Here is a 6,579-nt window from a genome sequence, read left to right as displayed (position 1 = left end):
ATGCACAGAAGAAGTCCCAGAAGAGGGGACAGATGCAATGAAGTGCAAGCAAGCACTCGATCAGAGAAGTTGACATGGCCTGCAATGCCGCTGCAATAGACAACTGACCAGAAACTTCCAGAAAGCAAGACCCATGCATGCTGTAAGACAGCAATGCGAGACAAGCGGTGCCCAATTGGCATGGGATCAATGAGTACAGGCACTTGAGACCCTAGAGATGATGCCCAAGCATTCCTTGAGCATAAAGAGGACATCGAGGCCTGTGAAAGACCTAAGGCACACCACATGGACTACGTAAATGACAACAACACAGACAGACTGGAACCACTTTGCCTGGCACACAATCACTTTAGACTGAGAAGGAGACCCCTCTGCCTTTACCGGCCCAAAGAAGACTCTTCCTGCACAGTTCTCTCCTCTATGCTACTTTTAAACCCCCTCCCTGCTATTACAAGTCACCTCCCCTCTTCCCAGCACAACCCCAGCCCTAGTCCCTCCACCTAGCTTTCAGAGGTCCAAGAGCCCGAGCCACGCTTGGCAGAAGCAGCTCAAGTCACATCTGCTGCCTGAGATGATCCTGCAGTCAACACATTTCTCTTTATCTGCAAGAAGACAGAACAGAAAACACAGTGCCAGCGGTCAGCACTGCGCTACACAGCGCCCCACTTGCGAGAAATCGACAGGCCCGTGCTCCATCCCCCATCACCCACCTCACCTCAAATGCTCTTCCCGTTCCAAAGGCAGCCCGCGTGGCACCTGCAAAATCAAATAGAAATGCTCAGCTGAGTTGCTCTGTAAAATTTAGCCCTGCAATACCTGTTTAGACAGCGACCTCCTCACCTCTCAGACCATTTGCCTACATGAAGATTCACCCCTCTGAGGCTGCATGTAGCACCTGCGGAAGACAAAACAAGACATGCTCAGGTACTACCCTAAAGCATAGGCTGCCCGCAGTCATTATTCCTCATGTCCTGCTCTCTTATCTTGACCGCTTGCCCACTTAGGTGGCACCATCCTCTCTTGTCCCATCGAGGCTCTCACACCACCTGTAATAAGCAAAGAGCAAAGGAGGATTATAACTCCACGGACTATAAGACACGTGAACAATAACTGTTTCTTCACATAGCTCACCGTTGTTCTTCTTGCCCAAGACAGCTCCCGTGCCGGTATGCTGTTTTTCTCATTGCTCTGCATCTTCAAAGAGGAAAAGATAAAACCAAAATACAATTACTAGTCATGTAGACACCACTTGCATCTAACTGCCAACGCTGCAGCCAACCCACCTTGCTACAGGAATCTAACTCCAACTCCATCGTCACCCCTTGGTGCCAGAGCTTGTGCCTCCGCACCTGAAAAAACCACAATATTCAATAAGTCAGCAATAGCCAAACAATTCCAGACACAATGTTTACATTTAGGAATACCATCTCTATTTTACACTACAGCCAGGCAGGAAAAAACAGAATAAAATAAAATATTAAATATTAAACACATACCAAATTTATTGGCCTTAGACTGTAAACTGTTCTACAAACACTACAGGGGCATATCCGAGACAGCTTTAGTCATCCCCTCTGTGGATGCACAGCCGAGCAGAAGTGCTTCTCACCTGATACATCTATGGCTACTTGCTCTGTAATGGACCATATGGCCTTGGCCTTTATCTATACTAAATATAGATTCTTACTGCTATTCTCCCACCAACTACCGCTTCTATGGCTCAGGCAGAGCAGTTCCAGCCAGACAAACACACACAGACAAACTCTGCACAAAAGACCAATGACATGATGCAGAAACAAAAGAAGACTCGGCAAGAATGACTCGCACACAAGAGTTGGCATTGGCTGAGATGATGTAGGGAGCTGCAAGATAGAATCGACAGCAGCCCTTGAAGAGTGGAATACTGAGGCCGTGTAAAGACATATGGCTGCAACTGGAAGGATGCAAGTGCAAGAAGCCCTGCTTAAAGACCTAAAAACAGAGGATGCGTGGAAGAAGTCCCAAAACAGGGCTTTAGGAAAATGGATGAATAATCATTGAGGATGCTGACATGTCCTGCAATGACTATGCAATAGACAACTGACCAGGAATTTCCAAAACGCAAGACCGATCCAAGCTTTAAGATGGCGATGCAAGAAAAGCAGTGCCCGATTGGCACCTTACCAAGAACAGACATTCAAGACCCTAGAGCTGATGCCCGAGGCACATGCCTTAAGCACAAAGATGACATCAAGACCTGTGGAAGACAGACTACGTAGACTAAACAACAACAGATACAGGCTGTAACTACCCTGTCTGACACACGCTAGCTCTAAGCTGAGAATGGAACCCCTCCCTATACCTGCACAAAAGGTTACTCTTCCAGCACAGCCCCCTACCATGTGCTAAATCCCCTCCCTGCCATTCTCAACATTCTGCCTTCTTCCCAACCCCAAAACACAACCCCCTCAACTTAACTTTCAGAGGGCCAAAGGCCTGAAGCCATCCCTGGCAGAAAAGGCTCAAACCGCGTCAGCTAACTGGGACAATCCCGCATTGCCATGTTCCTCTTGATTATCATCTGCAAGAAAACCAAACAGAAAACAGTGCCCATACGCAGCATCGCACTGCACAGTGCTAACACTTGTACTATACCCACTGCTAAATGGCCAAGACATTCTGCTCACCTGTTCCGTCCCAATTCAAACATCCAATGCTGCAGCCATCATCAACTGGGGCACCTAAGATAGCCAGACACAAAGATTACTGTTGTGCTTCTGAGAAATCAGTCCCATGCTCCTTCTCCCTACTACCCAGCTCACCTCAACTGCTCTTCCCATCGCAAAGGCAGCCCACACAGCACCTGCAAAATCAAAAATAAATGCTCAGTGGAGTTGCTGTGTACTACATTGCTCTTAGACACCCATTTGGACACCCACCTCCTCGCTGCTCAAACCATTTTTCAGCATGAAGCTCCACCCCTCTGAGGCCGCATGTAGCACCTGCAAAAGGAGAGAGGTACTTAGGATACTAATGCAAAGCAGAAGCTGCCCCCAGCAATACCCATCTCCTGCTATGTTACCTTGACCGCTCTTGAGCACAGTAGTGGCGATACCCAGGACAAAAAGATGAGCCACAAGGATCCAGATGTTAGCAGATTACCCAACTTTAGTCACAGGAACAAACAAAAAAAAAATTGCAAAAATATTCTAATTGAAAACCAGTAAAGATGATTGACACAGAAGACAAAAAACACAGGACACTTGCCATGCAGCAATGGAGACTGGAATTACTGAGACCGTCAGCCAATGGAACGACTCACAATGGTGGGATTCAACTACTCAAAGACCTAAATTGGAAACAATGACCGTAAAAACCACAATTGATAACAAGGATGAGGTAACGACTACTGCAAATGATACTAGAGCAAACCTCACTTGTAAGTTAAGGAAAAAATCCAAGACTCTGCTAATAAGGGAGTCTTGCGTGCCCACAGACTAGATGAAGAAGAGTTGTTCTGCTGCTAACTGTCACAAGCCAAGATAACATCCGTCCTCTTCCCTGAGAGATGCAAGGGAAAGTAGGGACAGAATCCTGCATTGCAGAAAAGCACAGACTCCATACCTTTAAGTAGCAAGGTATCTGACATTCAGATGAATGGAGACAGAATGCATCCAAAGAAGTCAGCGGGGGAACATGGGAAGTAGAAGGCACAAGGGAAGAGATATCTTGGAGCCCTAGAGATTACATTTTGAGTGTAGATGATGCTTTTCAAGATCAAACTTATCTGATGTTCAAACCAGACGATTACTGCACAAAGGTCCAGATGATCCATACCTTGTGTCTCAACTTCATCGTATCACCCATTAGCTGCAGAGAGACTGGAACAGGGCAAACATGGATGGCCCTCACACCTGACTGCTAAACTAAGCTGAGAAAGATCGATGAACCCATCTTGCTTCCCCTAACCGTCCCCCAAACCATTAAAGTCCTTCTCCCTCCTGAATGGTCAGAGAAAGGACCCTGCTCCTTCCTAACAGCACCTGCACTTTTTTTAGCCCCCTAACCTTTCTATGTTGCTGCTCCTTAAGAGCTATGCTTCTAAACCCTTTGCTATGTTCTGCTGTCCACTTCTATCTTCTGCCAGCCCACAGATTCAAATTCCCACTCTAGGCTTGCAAACTAAATTCCAGATTATTATAACTTACAAGGTGCCCGTTACAAACTGCAAAAGCTCTAGAGCCGATGCATCATCCCACATGGAATGAAGAACAGCAACAAGTTGTCCCATAACCAGAAATTCTAGGCAAAGTCAAAGCCCACAGAATGAAATAAAAAGAAGGCAAACTATTAAAATATCTTGCCCCATGCAACACCCAATAAAAAATTACAGACCTTAAAAGAAAAGCACGCACCTCTGTAAATAAAACAAATGTACTTACAGCTGTGTATGCTGCTTAGCCTAGACTGGTCCCAAACCCTTACCTTAGACAGCAGCCTCTACTTCTCTAAAAAAAGAAACAAAACCAAAGCCAAACAAACAAATAAAAACCTTACCAAAACAGCTTAACCTACCCCAAAGCTGCAATGAATTGAAAGAGTAGGAGAGCACTGATCTTAAGGAAGACCAGAAGCTGAATGACTCCCTAGTGGAAGGCCTGTGGCTTATATACCCCTGGGCCTCCACACCCACCACCTGGGAATAGGGCGTGGCAAACCCCTCAAAGGCATAAACAGAGCCTGGGGAGCAGCTGTGTTTTATTAACTTTGCCTTACATTCACAGCAAGAAAAGCACTGAATGCAAAAAAGGAACTTTACTGGAAATAAGGGTATTTGTTCTTTTACTTTCTCTTTCACATTTCCCCTCCCCTGGCTTCCCTGTACCTCTCTTTTATTTTTCTCTTCTGTGTTCTCTCCCTTTTCTTTTCAGTTTTCTGTCTCTGTCCTGTGGCTGTAGTTCTTTTTTCCTTTTCCGTCTTTGTCCCAATCTATAGCCTTCTCTTTTTCCCCACAATTTCATGGGCCTTATCCCTGGAGTGCTTTCTTTTTCTGTGCCTGCAAGTGCCTTCCTTTCTCTCTTTCCATCCTTCTCTTTTTCTCCCTATCCCTTTGTATCCCTCACTATTGCTATTCTAGTTTTTCATTTCATTCTGTGTCTTGACAGTCCCCTTTCCTGCTCCTCTTGCTACTTCTGATCCTTTTTGCTAATTCCTGCCCTTTTTTATAATCCTTTGTCTGCAGGGCTCCTAATTTCTCTCTTTTTTTTTTTAATCCAGTCTAAAGTGGCAGAGCTTTAGTGTATTTTCTTCTCCTCTCTCCCTCCCTGCCCCAGCGCTCTGTGACTTAGAGGCACAGGCCCCTAGCTGACTTGCTTTTTTTACATGCCTGGGATTCACAGATCCCTGCAGTGGCAGCCGGACTAATGATGTTGCAGCAGTGATCGAACAGGCTGGACCGCTGGGCTGAGACCAATGGCAGGAGGTTTAACAAGGCCAAATGCCGGGTCCTGCACTTGGGGCATAACAACCCTATGTAGTGCTACAGACTAGAAGTAGTCTGGCTAGAAAACTGGCTAGAGGAGAAGGACCTGAGGGTGTTGGTTGACAGCCGACTGAATATGAGCCAGCAGTGTGGCCAAGGAGGCCAATGGCATCTTGGCTTGTATCAGAAACAGCGTGACCAGCAGGTCCAGGGAGGTTAACCTCCCTCTGTACTTGGCCCTGGTGAGACCACACCTTGAGTACCATGTTCAGTTCTGGGCCCCTCACTACAAGAAGGATGTTGAGGCTCTGGAGCGTGTCCAGAGAAGAGCAACAAAGCTGGTGAGGGGGCTGGAGAACAAGTCTTATGAGGAGCGGTTGAGAGAGCTGGGGTTGTATAGCCTGGAGAAGAGGAGGCTGAGGGAAGACCTTATTGCTCTCTAAAACTACCTGAAAGGAGATTGTGGAGAGTAGGGAGCTAGCCTTTCCTCCCAAGTGACAGGACAAGGGGGAATGGTCTCAAGATGTGCCAGGGGAGGTTCAGGTTTATCCAAAATTTTTCACCCCAAATACATCTATAGTGCAACACTCTGCACCTTTTCCGGTGTGATTTACAATTGATGTTTTTGCAACATGTCACATAATTCCGGTTTATACTTTTCCAAATTATCTTTCCCTGCCACTAGTATATTAGATCTGAAGCCTCCAATTGCCCTTTCTTTGCTTTCAGTTTGGGGAGCTTCACTTTTAAAAGGTACTAAAACAAACATACATATTGGATGACCATCAAGTCGTCTATGGGCTTTTCCCTGAGTAATGACTTTTTTTTTTTTGTTTGTTGTGTGTCACTTGTAAGAGTATGAGGTGCTGTTAAAGCCATGTCCCCCCTTAAGAAGATCAAATAATGGATTTAGTTCTGCATTAGTAATACCCAAATAGGGTTTAGCTCGATTGATTGTTCGTAGGAGCTTTTGTAAATTGTTTTAACTACTATTTGCAATTTGACTTGCTGAGGTTCAACTGTGGCATTCAAAATTTTCCACTCAAGATATTTCCAGGTTTGAATTTTTCAGGTGCGACTTGAAGGCCTAATTTCTCTAATACAATCTTTGAAGTGGT

The 6,579-nt window shown here is 45.7% G+C and overlaps 1 long non-coding RNA gene across 1 annotated transcript; it reads right to left on the bottom strand.

The window, feature by feature from the left end:
- Nucleotides 1-500: 500 nt before the first annotated feature.
- On the bottom strand, nt 501-1,183 carry LOC128854304 (uncharacterized). The gene is made up of 4 exons (XR_008453329.1): nt 1,132-1,183; nt 841-1,046; nt 716-756; nt 501-602 (listed from the first exon to the last, which is right to left on the bottom strand). It is a non-coding gene; the product is annotated as an uncharacterized LOC128854304 (long non-coding RNA).
- Between the last annotated feature and the right edge of the window lie 5,396 nt (nt 1,184-6,579).

This window comes from Cuculus canorus, chromosome 22, assembly GCF_017976375.1.
Source record: "Cuculus canorus isolate bCucCan1 chromosome 22, bCucCan1.pri, whole genome shotgun sequence".
In the NCBI taxonomy this organism is placed as follows: domain Eukaryota; kingdom Metazoa; phylum Chordata; class Aves; order Cuculiformes; family Cuculidae; genus Cuculus; species Cuculus canorus.
This window is presented reverse-complemented; position numbering and strand designations above follow the sequence as displayed.